A 20782-nucleotide genomic window follows, 5' to 3' on the forward strand; every position below is an offset into this window, starting at 1 on the left:
TTCCCTGGTCTCTGGCTCTCAGAACAAATGTGGTTTTCAGGTGCCATTTCATCAGAATCACTTCCCTACCCTGGGGTAAATCTCTTGAATTTTTCACATCCCTTTGGTCTTTCCCCCTCTTCCTATACCCAGGGTGGGTCCAAGGTATTTCACTGCCCAAGGCAAAAAGATTTCTCCTTTTCTTTTATGCAACGTAATTGCATTTCAGAAAAGTTCACACTCTCCCGCACCTTTCCCCCACTCTCCAGTATGAATTACAGATACACTGTTAAATTATCTGGCTGCAAGATAAATAAATAATTAAATCCGAGGTCTTATAGTTCAGGCTCTAGGAGGCAAGAGCACAGAATCTCGAAGTTCACTCAATTTCAAAAGCCTTAGTGCCTTGGTCTTTAAAAGTGGGCAATAACATAAATAAGAACTTGTATAGAAAAAGAAGAAAAAATATTTAAAATTACTTGTAAAATCTAAGAAATATAAAGTAAGGCTTTATGTTCTTTTATTACACTAACTCAGGGTTCGTTAGAAAAAAATATATAACAAAATGACTTCACAAAAGTAAACAGTACATAAATCAGGAATACTATCTGTAATCTGAGCGCTATGTTTTCTCCCTCAAAAGTTTTCAACAGGAGCAGAGTGGAGGGGTCAATGGGGCAAAAAAAAGGGGACATCTGTAATACTTTCAACAATAAAGATAAATTTTTTTAAAAAAATGTTTTTAAAATCATGAAGGTTCTGTTGTTTAAATATATGACATTGACTCTAGTCCTAACAGGGAAGAGTAATGTGCACACTCAGTCTGTGTGTCGATTCTTTCATTACTCCTACGAAGCAACCTTTGTGTGTCTATGAAAACTTAGGTCTTAAAAACAAAAGCCACTTTTTCCATTAAGGTTGGGAAAGGAATTTAAGGTATACAGATTTTCAGACTCACTAAGAAAAAAGTTACTTTTTCTGCAGGAAATTTGTAGATCAAGGTGCTTGCTATAGCTAGCTTTAAAAAAAAGTCAGACCATTTTACTGAACATACCCAATATTGTACACTCTCAGCTTTTGTTCAAAAGTAAAAGCATTTCTTTTCCACATCATTTTGACACATCTTCCCCCACCTTAAACACTATCTTATTGTCAGCTTACTAGCAATTACAGCCATCACAGAATAAAGATTACACTCATTAGTAAAGGAAGACCCACTCACGTCCCCACTCTCACTGAATTCTCGGATGTACTGGAAACTTGGCCCAGATCCTGAACCACTCACCCTCTATTTATTGGGTGTGTGGATTGCCAACAGTTCTCAGCTGTGTCTATCTCCAGTCATGGCCTTGCATCGGAAACAATCCTCTCACCCAAAGTTCACCACCCCACTCACCTTCATCCAATGATTGGTTAATTGCAGATGTTAAAAGCCATAGAATTGGCTGAGGCCTTTGTTGCAAGCGTATTGTAATTTTTTGGTGTTTTTTTTTTTTTTTTCTCTATTAAGGTATTGCATATGTGTCCTTATCCCCTATTGCCCGCCCCCCCCCCATGCCGAGCACACTGTAGTTTAATTTCCCCCTAAGCACAACCCTCTTCCTTCATTCCCCACTGAACTCCCCAACTCTCCAATAAACTTCCTACCCTGAATCTCTGTCTCAGATTCTACTGTCCAAGGATGTAGTGTGGTCCAAAGAAGTGGACTCTGACGTGGGCTCTGAAGGATGAGCAGCTTGCCTGCCAGCCATAAGGACCCCCTCACTGGTCAGAGGAGCACAGAGAGTCCTCACGCAGGTAGCAGTGCAATTATTAAAACTTTCACCAGTGCAGATCTGGGCCTGTGTACTGGTGGAAGGGAGTGCATGAGATGATGCAATACATCTGAATGCATGTTGCTGGGATCAATCAATGATTTGGGAAAAAGACAATAAACAGCTGAGAGTGATTAATCACCAAATTAAAATAAAAATGTTCAAGCTGAGGGCCTCCTCCAGCAATAGTATATTAAAAGATCCTCATCTCTTACAACCAAAAAAACAAGAAAATTTTGGGAGAGACCCAGGACTTAATTTAAGAGTAACAGAGCTACAGGAGAGCTTGTATTCTCAACCTCGACACATTTGCTACACCAAGGTCAGGACCCCGACTGTGAAGTAGAAGGAGTGAACCTAAAATATTGGGTGAGGACATCTGAGTTGATACATTAAAAAATCTTGAGTCCCCAGATTTTTTGAGCCCTCTGGGCCTGCAGAAGTGGCCCATTTCTCCCTGTTAAAGGCTAGTGACTAACCTCCCTTTCCTAAAAAATTATGAAGAGACTTCTGCCTCACAAGATTACACACAAAACATCCCATCTCCCAACTCTTGGCCACCAGACCAATAATTGGAATTAAGTCAAAATATTATCCCACAGAACAAGTATTGGGTCTGTTGACAAAGCAAAGACATTATACCTTAACTAGTGGCCCTGTGCATGAAATTGGTGCATATTAAAAGGGGATTAATTAGAGGAAATATTTTAATATTGCTATTTGCCCTTTCTCTATAATAGAAGTATCAGAGATGAAAGAAAATTAGTAAAATGTATATGAAAATCTTCCTCCTGTCAGAGTCTGGGGCACGCTGTGGGATCCAGAGTCAAGTTCCCACCCACCCACAGTGCCTCAAAATCTGGGAGACCCAGACCCAGCCAGCCCCACCCCCACTGGGCAAGATCCAGACCCAGCCAGTCCCACCCTTGTCAAGCCCCACTGGGCGGGGGGCGCATCCTCAGGTCCCCTGTCAAGCCCCACCAGGTGGGTGGGGGAAGGGGCCTGAGATCCCCCATCAAGCCCCTCTGGGCAGGGGGCACAACCTCAGGTCCCTCGGCCCCAGGGTGGGGGGCGCGGCCTGAGGTCCCCTGGCCCAGCACCGTGGCAGGGGACACAGCCCAAGATCCCCTGTCAAGCCCCACCTGGCAGGGGCCGCAGCCTCAGGTCCCCTGCCCCGGCCCAGCACCTCACAGCCTCAGGTCTCTGCTGATTGCTCTTTAAGGCTCATTATGGGAACTTGGCCTCCACTATGGGTGCAGACATCTTGTGTTACAGAAACCCCGCCTCTGCTGTGGGTGCTGCCATCTTTGTGATGGTGTGACGGTCAATTTGCATATTCCCTCTTTATTAGATAGGATAGTGGTGAGGATAGCTCAGAGAAGCTTGGAGAAGTGATAGCCCTCCCTAGATGAATAAAAATGCCAGAAGTACTATGATAGTGGAGATGAAATCAAAAGACTCAGAGAAGTGGACATGTTCAAGTGAAATAAATAAATGGTAAAGATGAATGAATAAATAATAATCATCTGATCTTTTTTTAGTAAGGTACATTTACACATGCCCTCAGAATTACCCTTCTAAAACTAAAATCTGGTCACTTTACTCCTTAGTACGTACCAAATAAATTCAGTTCAATTGTCTTAAATTTATTATTACATATATTTTTATTATATATTCCTAACACATATTGGCACTAATAAGTATTTATTGAACCTACTAAGCTTTCAAGACTCACCTCTTCCCTCTACCTTCTCTTCTAAATTCTCTCATTTACAAGGACAGACACAATGACTTTCCCACCATTCCCCAAATACAACAGCTATCTACAGCCTATCCCAGTGGTCAGCAAACTGTGGCTCGGGATCCACATGCGGCTCTCGAGCTGCGCTTTGCCACTCTGTTGACTAATGAGTTTGCCGACCACTGGCTTATCCCTTTATACAAGCTGGTCACTGTCTCAAACTCTATTTTAACATTCTTTTATTTATTCACCAATAAATATTTATTGCATGCTATGCACACCCTCCCTGCCAACTCCAATTCACTCTTTATGGCATCCTTTCTGAGAAGAAATTTCAGTTTTCCCCAAGCCAAGTGGTGTTCGCTGGGCCATGCACTGTGGACCTTCTCCCCTAGAACTCTTCCCTTTGAATTGCTATTTGTCAGCTTATAAATAAGCCTTTCTCTGGTCTTCACTGAGTACCCTCAGGGCAGAAAGATCATCATCTAGCTCAGATCCAGGGAAAGGTGTTTTCCTTTTGTCTGCCTAGTCTCCTTTCAACATTTCTCCTGGTTACAACAATCCTACTTTGGGGGAACTGTTGCCCTTTCCCCCATCTTCCCACTCTACGTGACTCCAAATGCTAATCACAGTTGATTATCACAGAAGTCACCTATGCCCTTAGTCACAGAGGTGGGCATGTGACCCAGTTCTGCTTAGCACATCATGCTTGATCCAAAGATGGGCATGTGACCCAAGCCAGACCAATGGAATCTTTCTCTGAACTCTGAAGGGAGGAGCTCCCTCTTCCTTTTGAAGAAACTAACTTAAAGCAGTCTGTGGCTATGATCTCCTGCTCTCTCCACTGCTTTCAGGAAGTGCATTTGAAATAGGAAGTGCATGGCCAACCAGCAGAGAGAAGCAAAGTGAGAGCAGACCTAACAACATTATTTTACTCTCTCAAGTCCCCGAGGCCAGATACAACCCTAGTCATTCAGGTAAATCATCAAAATGAAATGTAAAAAACACTTTCAAAACAATGTTCACTGTCAAAACTCAATTTAAACATATCAAATTATCCCATAAATTACTACTGAGCCTCTACTATGTGCTAGGCATTCTTTTAGATGCTAGGCTGACACAAGCAAACACCTTACTCTTTTCATAATAGAATGCAATTTTATCATGTTATTTGAAATTAGCACTTACCTCAAAAAAACTAAACAAGCTCCTGGAATTTTATTAACTGTATATATTTTAGAGTGATAAACCCAACCCTTTTTTTTATTGTGTTTATATTCTTGGTTATTGGGGTGATTCCTCCTCTAATATAAAAAATGGCATAGATATTGGATCAGTAATGGCATAGATATTGGATCAGCTAACCACTAAACATAATATACCAAATGAGTTCAGGAATAAAAATGTAGCCCAGTTGGTGTGGCTCAGTGGTTGAGCATTGACCTATGAACCAGGAGGTCAAGGTTTGATTCCCAGTCAGGGCACATGCCTGGGTTGCGGGTTTGAACCCCAGTGTGGGGCCTGCAGGAGACAGTGAATCAATGATTCTCTCTCACCTTTGATATTTCTATCTGTCTTTTCTTCTCCCTTCCTCTCTGAAATCAATGCACATTTAGGTAGCATACATCTTTGGTCAACTATACTTCAGACTGGGAGGGAAATATTCCTGAACAAGTATGTGAACTTCTAATTTGTAATGAAGGGAGGGATTGAACCCAGTCTAAAAGGATCAGAATTTTAAGGGAGATAATTTCTTTTGCTCATTCATTTATTATTCAAAATCTTATATCACGTTCAATTTACTGAACTTGAAAAAGAGAATTTATTAGTTCAGTCTGAAAATGACTTAAAGAAAGTAAAAAGATATACCCAGCTAATTATGCATACTATAGAAAGTACTGAAACTATTATTTAGAAACTATAGTGAGGCTGCCCCCTGGGATTTTCTAAATAAATTGCACTCTGAGACCAAAATTAAAACCAATAAGTACAAAGCTACAAAAATCAACAAGCAGCAGGTGTGAGGGAGACAAAATATTTTAGGCTGGCACAATTCCAGAGACCATTTTAATATATGGTCAACTCTTTTTTTCTGGCGGTGGACAACCCATTTGAGCACTTTTAGGCAGTGACTAATTCACCCAATTAAGCCTTAGGGCTGGGTGTGGAGTACCAAACAGGAAGAGATTCCTAAGCAGCTCTTTAACAAGAGCAGCTCTTTCCAGGCTCTATGATTCCCATCAGTGTTTCTAAGTGTTGAGTTACATATAATATGAATTAATTTTCAACACAAAAATAGTGGGGAAGGGTTCAGATTTTTTTAAATACATTTTTATTGATTTCAGAGAGGAAGAGAGAGGGAGAGATAGGAACATCAATGATGAGAGAGAATCATTGGTTGGCTGCCTCCCACATGCCTCCTACTGGGAATCGAGCCCACAACCTGGGAATGTGCCCTTGACCGGAATCGAACTTGGGACCCTTCAGTTCCCAGGTCAACACCCTATCCACTGAACCAAACTGGCTAGGGCCAGGAGACTTTTTTTAAATAGTGACATAATGAAGTGCATATCCCTCCTATCACTAATTTAGTAATTTCATCTTATCACATCTGAAATTTCAAGAAACGGTAATATTTTTTATGCCAAGTTTACTGGTTATTAATTCATGACTCATATCAGAAGTAATGCTTACTATATTTAGAAAAGATACAATGGCACCTGCTATGCCAGGAAATTTTAAAAACTAAAGAACGGTTTGGAAAAAAAATCTCAATATCACATTGAAGAAATTTTTATTCTAAGTATATTAGAACAAATATTTGGAGTTCATGTGCTAGCATTTCTAGTTCAGAACTTCTTTTCAACTCTTCACATTCAGTCAACAACTTTCTCATTCCAAAAATCTCTAACTTCTCCTAGGCTGCATAATTGTTATTAAAGTACTCAGCTCTCAATGTAAATATTCCCAGTGTAAATATCTGTGTTTTCCGATGGTCTTAGGCTCTACAGCAGCGGTTCTCAACCTGTGGGTCGTGACCCACAGGTTGAGAACCGCTAGCAGGGTTGCCTAAGACCATTGGAAAACACGGATATTTACATTAGGATTCATTAACAGTAGCAAAATTACAGTTATGAAGTAGCAATGAAAATAATTTTATGGTTGGGGGTCACCACAACATGAGGAACTGTATTAAAGGGTCGAGGCATTATATGATCTGGCCCTACCCACCCATATTATTTATCTATTGCTCCATAACAAATTACCCCAAAACCCGGTGGCTTGAAACAATATTTATTATCTCAAAGTTTCTGTAGATACGGAATCCAAGCGCAGCTTTCCTGGGCCCTCTGCTTCAGGACTCTTGCAAGCTGCACTCAAGGTGTTAGATAGGGCCTACAGTCATCTCAGTGCTTGACTGGGGAGGATCCCCTTTGACTCTCATTCACACGGTAGTTGGCAGGATTCGGCTTGTTGAGGGCTGTTGGTCCAAGGGCCTCAGTTCTTCACGGGTGATGTAGTCTAAAGGCCACCCCTAGTTCCTTACTACATGGCTCTCTCCATAGGGTAGCTCAGCATTGTAGCTTGCTTCACCAGAGAGAGTAAGTTGAAAAGAGGCAGAGAAGAGAGAAAACAAAAAGGAGGTTACAGTTTTTTACAACCTAACCTCAGAAGTTGTAACCCTCTGGTTACATACTCCATCACGTTTGCCACATGCTATTTTTTAGAAGCGAGTCGCTAAGTCCAGCCCACACAGGAGGGGAGGGGATGACACAGGGGTGTTATTTGTAAGAGGTAGGAGCATGTCAGAAGCTGCACACCACAGCCGCTCTAACTTTATGTCTAAGCCCTCTTACCTTTGTTCTCTAGGTTCCAGACACACTGGCCTGCATCCTGTCTTTTAAATACACTGCCTTTCTCTGCACACACTAGCTAAAGTTATTATCATCCTCGAGTCCTTTTCTATCCCATATCCTAGTATTATTATTATTATTTGGTTAATTCTCACCCAAGGATTTTTTCCGTTGATTTTTAGAGAGAGTGGAAGGGAGGGAGGGAGGGAGGGAGGGAGAGAGGGAGGGAGGGAGGGAGGGATGGGGAAGAGAGAAAGAGAGAGAAACAACAATGTAAGAGAGACACATTGATTGGTTGCCTCCCACATGAGGCCCAACCGGGGCTGGGAATCAAACCTGAAATGCTTTGACTCGTAGGGCAATGCTCTAACCACTGAGAACACCAGCTAGGGCCCATATTCTATTTTATTTTGGACTTAGAACCAACTCACCAAAACAATCACTTGATTCTTCAGAGAGGACCCAAAATCAAAACCAATCAAATCAAAACAAACAAATGACAACAAAAACACTTAGAGCTGGCCAGGTTAATGGACAGATAGGAGCATGACTTCCCCAAAGTTGTGAAGCAGCAAGTAAATGAAGAGAAACCAGTGCTTTCCATCTACCCTGAAATTCATGTTGACTTCCACTGTTACCATGGGCCCTGATTGGACCCTGGGCAGCCATACAGCAAGAAAGGCGAATGTAGCAAATACATTTCAGGACGTTTTTCCCAAATTAAATATCTCCACAAATTAATAAGTTTAATTTGCCACTAACCTCAAATTTTCCTGTTGTCCCCAAAGTACAATCAGTTAAACAGAAAAAAAAAATGCTATTCCCTAGAATAGAGGTGTTGACATATGTGCTGCGAGGAGATAATTTTAATCAAAAGAAGTACATCTCTGAGAAACAGGCACTCTTAAAACTTAAGGCAGTGAGGAATCAGGAGTGTTTGGTTAGCTGAGAGAGGGAGTTCTTTGCTTCATGGCAAGTTGGAGCATGCAGAGAAATCAGAACTGTTTCATAAGATTTGCACAGTGGCTCCTTACAAACTGAAAATACTATTTGGCCAAATCTATGTATTTCCCAAAACAATGACACGGTGACTATAGCACATGCCCCACATCGATAAGGATGTTTTTATTACCCAGGGAGTTGACTTCCCAAAGGTTCAGGTTTCATTTGCAGAATGTGAGACAAGATTTAAATAAGTAAATAAATATTTGTTTAGATCGTCCTTTTTTGAATGTTGGCATGAGAGTGAGGCTGGTTAGGAAGTGTTAATATGCTGCTTGCCGTGGTATTACCTGAACTGGGTGACCTGGCCTTGCTCTCAAAGTCCCAAGGCCACCACAAGGTATATTAATCCTTGGAAAACAACAGCCACATGATACACCAGCAGGACTTACAGAACACTGTTGCAAAGCAGCAAGGACTGCTCTGGTTAGTACTTACAGTTTATGTTTCCCAGCCAAGTCTCTTAGGACAAAAAGCAGATGGCATCGCTAGGATCCATCCACCGGCTCAGGCTTTCAAGACAAAGTATTCACATGACATTATGAGAACAAACTTCCTCCCCGCCACCTCCAATTATAATGTCAGTCACAAAATTGGTGAGTGACTTCAAAGGAATATTTTTACCAAATCTAAAGACCAAAAACCAAAATAAAGAAGAATTCAAGTTCAAATGATACTTTTTCCTATTTCCTAAAGATAAATTTGTCTTGAAAAAGTGAATCAAACATCTTCAGTTTAAAAACAAAAATTGGACCAAAAAAAAAAAAAAAAGTAGAATAATACACCATGCTCTTTGATAGAAAGGCAAATATCAATTAGGATTTTTCTGAGTTAGCTTATAAAGTTAGCTTCATTCAAATAATCATATACATGGAACTTTTTAATCACATAAACTAAATGGAAAAACAAATAAAAATTTAAAAATAAAACAGCAAAAACTACAAAATTTCTGAAATGATAATGGTGGTCAGGAAGACTAGCCCTTCTCAATGTCAAGTCAATTGTAAAGCTACAGGTATTACAGACAGTATGGTTCTGTCATATAAACATGCAAATAGATCAACAAAATAGAAATTATAGAAATAAATGTAAAGTGTAATATTTGATAAAGTAAGACTTCAAATCAATGGAGAAGAAGTATTCTCCATTGAGGAAAGATATGGAGACAACTGGGTAGCCATCTCAGGGGGAAAAAGTTATTCCTTACTTCATAAAAAAAAAGAAGTTCCAGTTTGCCTAGCCAGTGTGGCTCAGTGGTTGAACATCGACCCATGAACCAAGAGATCACTGGTTCAATTCCCCATCAGGGCATATACCCAGGGTTGCAGGCTTGATCCCCAGTAGGAGACATACAGAAGGCAGCCAATTGATGATGTTTCTCTCTCATCGATGTATCTATCTCTCTATCCCTCTCCCTTTCTCTCTCTCTAAAAATCAATAAAAAAAGAAATCCCAGTTCAAGCAAATATTTAAACATGAAAATAAAACATTAAGAACATAATACTGACAAAAATTTAAGTAATTTTTGAGCAGGAAAATTCTTTCTAATATTGATACAAAAATCCAGAAATCAAAAAGTAGGACTTTAAATTTGATGACATTACAAGAGAACATTTGTACATGGTAAATATAGGTATATAAGTATATGTCTATATACCATAAATCAAGTCAAAATGCCAAAACAAACTGGGAATAATATTTGCAATTTATGTCAAAAGTGTCTAATTTCTCTCATATCTGGAGCTTCTTAATATTAATAAGAAAAAAAACAATAAAATGTTTAGAAACAGTGAAGTCATATAGTAAATGCAAATGTCTCTTGAAAATATAAAAATTCGTCAATCAAATAATAATTTTAAAATACTAATTAAAACTATAATGAAATTCCATTTTTTACCATTATCAGATTGCCAAAGTTCAAACAGTTTGCTGACCCAGGAATTAGATTGCTGCTGGTGGGCATGAAAATGAGTCCAACCTTCATGGAGAGCAATTGACAATATCCAAATTTAGCATCCCTCATTCAGAATAGAAGTAATTTCCCTTAAGTCTTTCTTTCTTTGCCTAATCCATCAGATCCCACATCCCTATCTAAAATTTAACTTGGTTAACTTTCTCTTCAACACTGTAATAGAACTAGCATATATCATCAAAATTCAAAGCAGATACATCATTATTGAGATACTAGAGGCCCAATGCACAAAAATTCGTGCAAGGGTAGGCCTTACTTCCCCTGGCTGCCGGCACGGGCTTCCCTCCTGCACCCAGGACCCGGGCAGCTTTGCTTCACCCCAGCTTTGTCCGGAAGGACATCCCATCTGGAATGACGCCCAGAAGGACATTCGGTCTAATTAGCACATTACCCTTTTATTATTATAAATTCCTTTTCCCAATGAACTCTTTAGAAGGACACTATATAAAAGGCAAGAAAAAGAAAGATAATAGGTACTGCTTATTTATTTATTTGGCAGGTGTGTATTGAAATTCTAAGAGCCTGGCCAGTGTGGCTCAGTGCTTAAGTGTCAACCTATGAACCAGAAGGTCACAGTTCAATTCTAGTCAGGGCAGATGCCCAGGTTGCAGGCTCAATCCCCAGTGGAGGGTGTGCAGGAGGCAGCTACAATGATTCTCTCTCATCATTGATGTTTCTATCTCTCCCTCTCTCTTCCTCTCTGAAATCAATAAAAATCTTATGTTGCCCTAACCGGTTTGGCTCAAGTAGATAAAGCGTCGGCCTGCAGACTGAAAGGTCCCAGGTTCAATTCCGGTCAAGGGCATGTACCTTGGTTGCGGGCACATCCCCAGTAGGGAGTGTGCAGGAGGCAGCTGATCGATGTTTCTCTCTCATCGATGTTTCTAACTCTCTATCCCTCTCCCTTCCTCTCTGTAAAAAATCAATAAAATATATATTAAAAAAAATATAAATAAATAAATAAATAAATAAATAAATAAATAAATAAATAAAAATCCTATGTAATAAAGAGGTAATATGCAAATTGACCATCACTCCAACACACAAGATGGCTGCCCCCATGTGGTCAAAGATGGCCACCCCCATTTAGACACAAGATGGCCACCACAAGATGGCCAGCAGGGGAGGGCAGTTGAGAGGGACCAGGCCTGAAAGGGAGGGCAATCAGGCCTGCAGGGGAGGGCAGTTGGGGGGGACCAGGCCTGCAGGGGAGGACAGTTAGGGGCGACCAGGCCAGCAGCGGAGGGCAGTTAGGGGTGACCAGGCCAACAGGGGAGGGCAGTTGGGGGCGATAGGGCTGGCAGGGGAGCAGTTAGGTGTTAATCAGGCCAGCAGGGAGCGGTTAGGGGGTCATCAGGCTGGCAGGCAGAAGCAGTTAGGGGCAATTAGGCAGGCAGGCAGGCGAGCGGTTAGGAGCCAGCAGTCCCAGATTGTGAGGGATTGGGCCTAAACCAGCAGTTAGACATCCCCCAAGGGGTCCCAGATTGGAGAGGGTGCAGGCTGGGCTGAGGGACACCCCCCCCCCCCAGTGCACGAATTTTGTGCACTGGGCCTCTAGTCTATAATTATAAAAGTGTAATATGCTAATTAGACCAGACAGCCAAACGATCTTCTAGACATCCTTCCAGACATCCTTCCGGATGACTTTCCTGATGAAGCTGCAGCATTGGGGGCCAAGGCAAAGACAGTTAAGGGCGATCAGGCAGGCAGGTGAGCGGTTAGGGTGATCAGGCAGGCAGGAAGAGGTGGTTAGGGGTAATCAGACAGGCAGGCAGAGGGGTTAGGGGCAATCAGGCAGGCAGGCAGGTGAGTGGTTAGGAGCCAGTGGTCCCAGAATGTGAGAGGGATGTCCGACTGCCAGTTTAGGCCTAAATTGTCAGTTGGACATCCCCCGAGGGGTCCCAGATTGTGAGAGGGTGCAGGCCAGGCTGAGGAACCCCCCGCCCTGTGCACAAATTTTGTGCACTGGGCCTCTAGTATATTTTTTTAAAAAGAAATCCTATTAGGTCTCTTGAGAGCCTGCCATGTGGCAGGTACTGTTCAAGGATCTATGATTGAAGTATTCACTGATCAGGACAGACAGGGTGGAGCTTAAGTCTGACGGGAAAACATGTCATAAATTTTACAATTGAAAAAGATGGCAATCATTAGCAGGGAACTTCACATAGTCGAGAGTTAGAAAAGTGGAGCTTAAAGAATTTGCCACCCCAAATGGAGCTGGGCAGGGTTGGTGCCCAGGCATGGAGAGGAGTAAGGTTGGAGTGAGGGATACGATGTTCATTAGAATACAGAAAAGAAGTCAGTGTACCCAGAGTGTGTGAGAGGGAAAGTGGCGAGAGAAGAGGCTGGAAAGAAAACCATTAGCTGTAAGCCATTGAATCCTTGTCAAGGAATTTGGATTTTATCCTGAGGGCATTAGGAAATCATTAAAAGATTTGAAATAGGAGAGTGATATAATCAGATTTCTATGATTTTTATTTGTGTGTATTGCTTTATTGTTTATTTGCAATGCAGAGCATGTGTTTAAGGGGAGAAGGAACAAGGCCAGGAGACCAGGTGTAATACTCCAGAGGAGAGATGCTTGTAACCTGGTCTTGTGTTGTGACAAATGGGATCAGAGAAATGGAAAGAAGCAATCTTGGCAAACCTCAAATCTGATCATGTCACTTCCATGCTTGAAACTCTTGAAACTTTTCTCATTTTTCTTAGGATACAATTTCAAAAATTCTTAACATGGCTTAAAGGTCCTTTTGTGTTCTCCACACACACACACACACACACACACACACACACACACACACCCCTTCTCCTTGCACACTGATACTATCTGCTTTGTATGTGCTAATAATCTCTTTGGATCTGAGGGTGATCACACATTACCTGCCTAGAAGCTTCAGACAGATCATCACTGTTTGATTCACTGAACAATGAGTGAATGATATGGATAATTTAAGAGATATGGAGAAAGTTAAATAAGACTTGGAGGGGAGAAGGACATAGGACATCAAGGATGAAACAAAGAGAGAAACCAAGATGGCGGCATAGGTAAGCACCTAAACTGCTGCCCTGCACAACAATTTCAAAACTAAAACTAAAAGACAGAATGGACACCATCCAGAACCACAGGAAAGCTGGCTGAGTGGAAATTCTACAACTAGAAGGAAAGAGGAAAGCTCACGGAGAAGGCGCGGCAAAGAGCTGAGGTACGGAGACACGTGCGCGCAGAGAGGAAAGGCAGCGGAGTGCCTGGCTGGCTTTCTCTGGCGGAAGGGGGAAGGAAGCCCCCAACTGCACTGAACCCCAGTTCCGACTGCACTGAACCTCAGTTCTGGGCGAAACCCTGTGGACCCAGGCTCATACAGGGGGAGTTTGGACTGTCAGGTAGAGAGAAAGGCACATGGAGACTCGGAGACTCAGGGGAGCCGCGGCGGCAGGGGTCTGGAGGCGTGAGTGCGCGCAGAGAAAACTGAATGCGGAGGTTGCCACAGGCATTCCCTAGTGGAAGGGAGTTGGAAGCTCCTGACTGCACTGAACCCTAGTTCCGACTGCACTGAACCCCAGTTCCGGGTGAGCCCTTGGGGACCCACGCTCTTACAGGGGGAATCTGGACTGTCAGGCAGAAACTCAGGGGAGTCGCAGAAGGCAGAGGTCTGGAGACTCGCACAAGGGCAGGGCTGATGGGAAGCCAAGACTGTCTGCTCTGCCCTGAGACTCCACCCCTTCCAAGCTGAGCACAGAGGCTTTTGCAATTTGGCAAGGCTAATCCTATAAGACTGTCTCCAGCACCGAACTTCTCCCAGTGTAGACACAGCTGATCCTCACAGCCAATTGGCCTGCAGGTCAATTCCTTCCAGTGATACCAAAAACAATCAAGACTTAAGTACAACAAGGCTGTCCACATAGTCCACAAAGGGGTGCACCAAGAGTGTCCACCTCGGGTTAACTGGTGAGGCCAACCCACTGAGCCATATAGGAAACCTAGCACACAAAGCCACCCTACCAACTCAGGAAAGCAGTGAAAAATGGGGAGACGAAGAAACAGATCACAAACGAAAGAAATGGAGGAAAACAAAAGACTGGATATAGAATTCAAAACCATGGTTATAAGGCTTTTCAAGAATATCCTAGAAAAGGCCGATAAATATAATGAGACCCTCGAAGATATGAAAAAGGACCAACTAGAAATTAAACATACACTGACTGAAATAAAAAATATACAGAGGCCCAACAGCAGACTAGAGGAACGCAAGAATCAAGTCAAAGATTTGAAATACAAAGAAGCAAAAAACACTCAACCGGAAAAGCAAAAAAAAAAATAAAAAAGAATCCAAAAAGTTGAAGATAGTGTAAGAAGCCTCTGGGACAACTTCAAGCGTACCAACATCAGAATTATGGGGGTGCCAGAAAAACTGAGAGAGCAAGATACTGAAAACCTATTGGAAGAAATAATGACAGAAAACTTCCCCCAGCTGGTGAAAGAAATAGACTTACAATCCAGGAAGCACACAGAACCCCAAACAAAAGGAATCCAAAGAGGACCACACCAAGACACATCATAATTAAAATGCCAAGAGCAAAAGACAAAGAGAGAATATTAAAAGCAGCAAGAGAAAAACAGTTAATTACCTACAAGGGAGCACCCATACAATTGTCAGCTGATTTCTCAACAGAAACTATGCAGGCCAGACGGGAGTGGCAAGAAATAGTCAAAGAGATGAATAGCAAGAACCTACAACCAAGACTACTCTACCCAGCAAAGCTATTATTCAGAATGGAAGGTCAGATAAAGAGCTTCACAGATAAGAAAAAGCTAAAGGAGTTCATCACCACCAAATCAGTATTATATGAAATGCTGAAAGGTATTCTTTAAGAAGAACAGAATAAACTGGTGAATATAATAGAATCAAGGGCATAGAAAGGGAGTGGACTGATAATTCTCAGGGGGAAAAGGGTGTGGGGGGTGCAGGAAGAGACTGGACAAAAATCATACACCTATGGATGAGGACAGTGTGGGGGGAGGTAAGGGCAAAGGGTGGGGTGGGAACCGGGTGGAGAGGAGCTATGGGGGGAAAAAGGAGAAACAATTGTAATAATCTGAACAATAAAGATTTATTAAATTTAAAAAAAAGGATGAAACAAAGGCTCTGGTTTGAGTAACTGGTAGCCTAGGGAACATTTGGAGAGCAGGCAGAAAAGATGGTTCAGTTTGGCTTATATTGAGTTTGCGCGCATTGTAAGTTATCTGAGGGGAGATGCTAAGTAGGCAACTGGATCTAAATACTTAGCATATGTCAGATTCTGTGCCAGGCACTTTCATATATACTATCTCATGTAATTACTGAAGTCAAATATAGATTTAAAATAAACAATTAACTATATCATCTCGTTTTAAAGTAGGCTCTACACTAATTATGTTAATTTGGACTGTGAATAGCCCACAACTATTAATCAGGGGAAATGAGCAACATATCTTGAAGGAGTTAAAAACTAATGATTTGAATCTCTTCATTTCCAAAATATCCTTATGGCACAACTATGGTAAGACTTAGAAAACAAAAACAAGTATAGAGGAGTTGGTGAATAATTTTATTCTCAAGGAGCAGTTTTAGCCTGTCCTATTGTTTTTCATGATTATTTTAATAGCTCGTTTTAAATAAGCCCAGTAGATGTAAAGAGGAAAATGTCCTGCCACCTTCACCTCCAACAACATTCCTCATTCCATATTACCTTCTACATCAACTTCTGTAAAGGTTTCCCCTTTCTGCTTTTGGCAAGGTATTGAAAGCCAAACCTGAGATGTGTTTCTTCTCCCTAGTTTATGTGTCTTATGCATCTTTGTTGTATGTCCAGGGGCAACATAAGCATTACAGAATACATTTCCACTGTGTTCTTCAAACCTTCAGACTCCATAGCGTCCCCAGCAATAGAACTAAGTTCTTTGCTCCATAATAGTTTAGAACAATGTTTCTCAAAGTTAATCTGTAGCCAAGTACACTGGCATTAAAACACAGGCTTGCCCTGGCTGGTGTGGCTCAGTGGGTAGAGCGTCAGCCTGTGGACTGAGGGGTCCCGGGTTCGATTCCGGTCAAGGGCACATGCACGGGTTGCTGGCTCGATCCCCAGTGCAGGGCGTGCAGGAGGCAGCCGATCCATGATTCTCTCTCATCATGGATGTTTCTATCTCTACCTCCCTCTCCCTTCCTCCTGAAATAAAAAATATATTAAAAAAAAAAAAAAACATAGGCTTGGGTCCTTGCCCCCAGATCTACTAAGTTAAGACAGCATTTCTTCAGGTGGTTCCCAGGAATCTGCATTTTTAAAAAGCTGCCCAGGTGCTATTTATTCTCACTAAAATTTGAGAATTTGGATATTGTTGTTGTTGTTGTTGTTGTTAAGTAAAGTAAGTAATTCTCACTTTGCTATCATAAATAGTTATGGGATACCTCCTCACAGAGAAGTAATATACCAGAACTAGAAATACATCAAATAAATATTTGAATCCTCAAGTGAAAATAAGAGGCTGTTAGAAAATGCTGAATTTTAAAGGTTTTAAAAGATTTTATCCACCTACTGCTGCTACTAGAGTAATTGCTAGAGAACTGAAATGCAAATGTTTTACACAGAACTACTAAATACCAGATAAGTAGTCACTGATTACAAAAACAACAACAAACTAATTGAAGGGGTTACTTTATAATTACATGTTTTATGGAGAGGAGGGAAGATTCACATTACAGAGTAATTCCTGGTTATGAGGATTTTGTTTTTAGATTTTGTTTTCTGTTTTACTTATTTGTTTGGCTTTTGGTAAGTGCTTTGCAAAGAAGTTTCCTAAAAGAAATGGAAAAATTGACCTACTGAATTAAACTCTCAATTTTTGCCCACAAACCTTCATTCAATGTCTGTATCATTACACGTACAGATTGAATATACATATGTACATATATTTAAATATATATAGGGGCATTTCAGTATAGTTAAAACTCTTATATTTTCCAAGACAAATAAATACTATTATTTGAAAGCTACTAGACAAATGGAGGTACAGGAGATTAGATCTCTACTTAATCTATATTTCCTACATTTTAAAAAAAGGAAAAAAAAAATCAGTTCTTTGAACTTTTTTCACTCATAAAGCTGCTTTTTTAAAAATCACATTCTAAAAGGTTAATTTTTAAGTACTTTTCTTTTGCAAAACAAATAGAAATTTCTATTATCTATCAATTAAACATAAGTAAGAAATAACAGACATTGAACAGAAGAGAGATACATATTATGCATGCAAGGAAAATTAAAACTTGGGATGTTGGGGGGGGGTGTACTTTGATGTACAAAAGAACTATTGTTAATGTAGGACAAAACCTTCCCAGTATGGAACAGAGATAAAAAGGAGGGAGTTTCTAGCAGATCAAGGTCAACTGAGATCCATGAATAACATAAATGCTATTAATCTAGCACTGAATGAATTGCGGGAGTTCAGCAGGGTATGGTTATGTGGCAGAGTTCATGGCAGGAGTGTTTTATGTCACTTTGTATTAGATAATGAGCATATTCATCAAGATTCCCTAAATACTATCCAAACTGGCATAGAAGAAGCTTTAAGGAGCTTGAGAAAGAACAAATCAAAGAACTACATCTAAGGCTCAGAAAGGTAATAGGAATGTTTAAACACTGCAGCAAGTTTAGATATTCGCAGGCATCCGTACAATCTCACTCTGCAGGAAATGGCGTGAGAAAGGATTTCTTAGTTGGGTGGCTAGCAGCTTATTACATATAATGTTGCCTCCCTCATTATGTCCTAGGTTAATAGTTAAAAGACATGCAGACAGCAATACCTTAAGAGATTGTATAATGGAAAACATGGAATTCTTTTCCTCTTATGACTACTTTCAAATGCAAAATAGTTGCTTCTCCTTTCTTCAGGGAAACTCAATATAAAATCATTAAGTTTCATTCTTTATTTTTTTCAGATTCAGATCTACCTAAATGCTTGGGATCCCTTTCATCTAAGTCTTATTAAAATATATATTTATTAAAATACTGTATATATATTTATAATCCAGACCCATACCTTTTAAAAGCCTGATTATAAGAAGCTGGGAAAATTAAAAAAACACAGAAAGAAAAAAGAACTGAGAAGAAATCAGACTTGTAACTGGTGGTAGTACTACAACACAAAATAGGAGAAAACAAAGGAAAGAGAAATAAGAAGACAGAATGTAAGGAAATAGCCCTCTCCAGGTGGTTCATCTGGTTGGAGTGTCGTCCTGTACACCAAAAGGTTGCAGGTTTGATCCTGGTCTGGGCACATATCAAGGTGCAGTTCAATCCCTGATGGGGACGCTTAATGGGGGCAACTGATTGGTGTTTCTCTCTCACATCAATGTTTCTCTCTCCCTCTCTCTCTCTCTCTCTCTCTCTCTCTCTCTCTCTCTCTCTTCCTCTCTCTCTAAAAACGTATAAAAACATATCCTTGGGTGAGGATTAAAAAAAATAAGTAGAGAAATAAATATATGATATAAAGATAAATTTTTAAAGAAGACCACAAAGTAATTCACCTTTAGCTGATAGATTGAATTTCCATCAGCCCAATAAAGCATAAAACCTTACATAAATGCATTGAAAACACATAAAGAACAAGCACCCGAACATCTTAATTTGATTGTAGCTGGCAACACGTACTGCACACCTACCATTTGGACCCTATTTCAATTTTATTCATTTATTATTCAACCAACGTTAGATGCCTTAAATATGTCTGCAGTGAATAAGACAAACATAATTCCTGCCATCATAAAGCTTATGGTTTTAAGAGTTACTTTGGTGGCAACTGCCCGGGCACCAGAGCCTACTGCTTCTCACCTCAGTGCCCGCTGCCTGCGCTGCAGCCGACGAGCAGCCCAGATGCAGGCCATCAAGTGTGTGGTGGTGGGCCCGGCTGGCATAACTCAGTGGTTGAGCATCAACCTATGAACCAGGACAGCACGGTTCACTTCCCGGTCAGGGCACATGCCTGGGTTGCAGGCTTGATCCTCAGTGTGCGGTATGCAGGAGACAGTCAATCAATGATGTTTCTATCTTTCTCCCCCTCTCCCTTCCTCTCTGAAATCAACAAAAAATGTATTTAAAATAAATAAATATAATTTTAAAATGGGGGGGGGGAGTGTGTGGTGGTGGGAGACAGCTGTAGGTAACACTTGCCTACTGATCAATTATACAACCAATGCATTTCCTGGTTATATTCTTGGAGAATAGATCCCCACCGCCTTTGACAACTGTTCTGCCAATGTTATGGTAGATAGAAAACCCGTGTATTTGCGCTTATGGGATATTGCTGGACAAGAAGATTATGACAGAGTACGTCCCCTATTTTACCCACAGACAGATGTATTTTTAATTTGCTTTTCTCTTGTGAATCCTGTGTCATTTGAAAACATTCCTACAAGGTGGTGTCCTGAAGTGTGATACCATTGTGCCAACACTCCCATCATCCTGGTGGGGACTACGCCTGATCGTAGGGGTGTGAAAGACACAAATGAGAAACTGAAGGAGGAGAAGTTGACACCCATCACCTACTCGCAGGGCTTAGCCATGGCTAAGGAGATGGGTGCTATAAAGTACCTGGAGTGCTCTGCTCTCACACTGCGAGGCCTCAAGACAGTGTTCGATGAGGCTGTTCCAGCTGTTCTCTGCCCACCTCCCGCCAAGAGGAGGAAGAGAAAATGCCTGCTGTTGTAAACGTCTGGGCCCCTCCCCCCTGCTGCCCTGTCCCCTTGTGCACTTTGCTCAAAAAAGGTAGAGCCTTTGCACTCAATGCTATGTTGTTACAGATTAGGTTTTCTATAAAGCCATTTTGAACCAATCAAGTAACTTTTAGGTTTTATTTGTTCAAAGTGTAAGAGGTCAAACTTTCACATTCTATTAAAATCTAGTCATAAACTGAAAAAAGAAAGAAAAAGATTTACTTTGGTTATAGTGATTTGAACAGTGCTCTCCAAAAATGCATGTCCACCTATAACCTCAGGATGTGACCTTTTTGGAAATGGGATTTTTGTAGACACAACTAAGGGTCTTGAGATTAAGTGAACCTGGACTTAGAGTACAGTCCTAAATCTAATGACTGGTGTCGTTAGAGGAGCAGATACAGAGACACAGAGAGAAGGCAGTGATGGGAAGATGGAGACAAAGATTGGAATGATGCATCCACACCCCAGGGAACGCCAGCCGCCACCAGAAGCTAAGAGAGAGGCATGCGATGGTTCTCCCTCAGAGCCTCAGAAGGAGCCCACCCTGCTGACACTTTGACTTCAGACCTCAGGCCTCCACAACTGGAAGAGAATACATTGCTATTGTCTTAAGCTACCTAGTTTATGGTCATTTGTCATAGTAACTCTAGGAAATTCACAAAGTGGTGCACAGA

The 20782-nt window shown here is 41.2% G+C and overlaps 1 pseudogene across 1 annotated transcript in view; it reads left to right on the forward strand.

Moving 5' to 3' along the window:
- The window catches only part of LOC308244052 (ras-related C3 botulinum toxin substrate 1-like), a 58570-nt pseudogene extending 38470 nt beyond the window's left edge, over positions 1-20100 (forward strand). Inside the window, exon 2 of the transcript in view lies at positions 19527-20100. The product of the transcript in view is annotated as a ras-related C3 botulinum toxin substrate 1-like (transcript). The remainder of the gene's footprint in view (positions 1-19526) is intronic.
- The last annotated feature ends 682 nt before the right edge of the window (positions 20101-20782 follow it).

The sequence above is a fragment of the Plecotus auritus genome, assembly GCF_963455305.1.
Source record: "Plecotus auritus genome assembly, chromosome: 3".
Taxonomy (NCBI): domain Eukaryota; kingdom Metazoa; phylum Chordata; class Mammalia; order Chiroptera; family Vespertilionidae; genus Plecotus; species Plecotus auritus.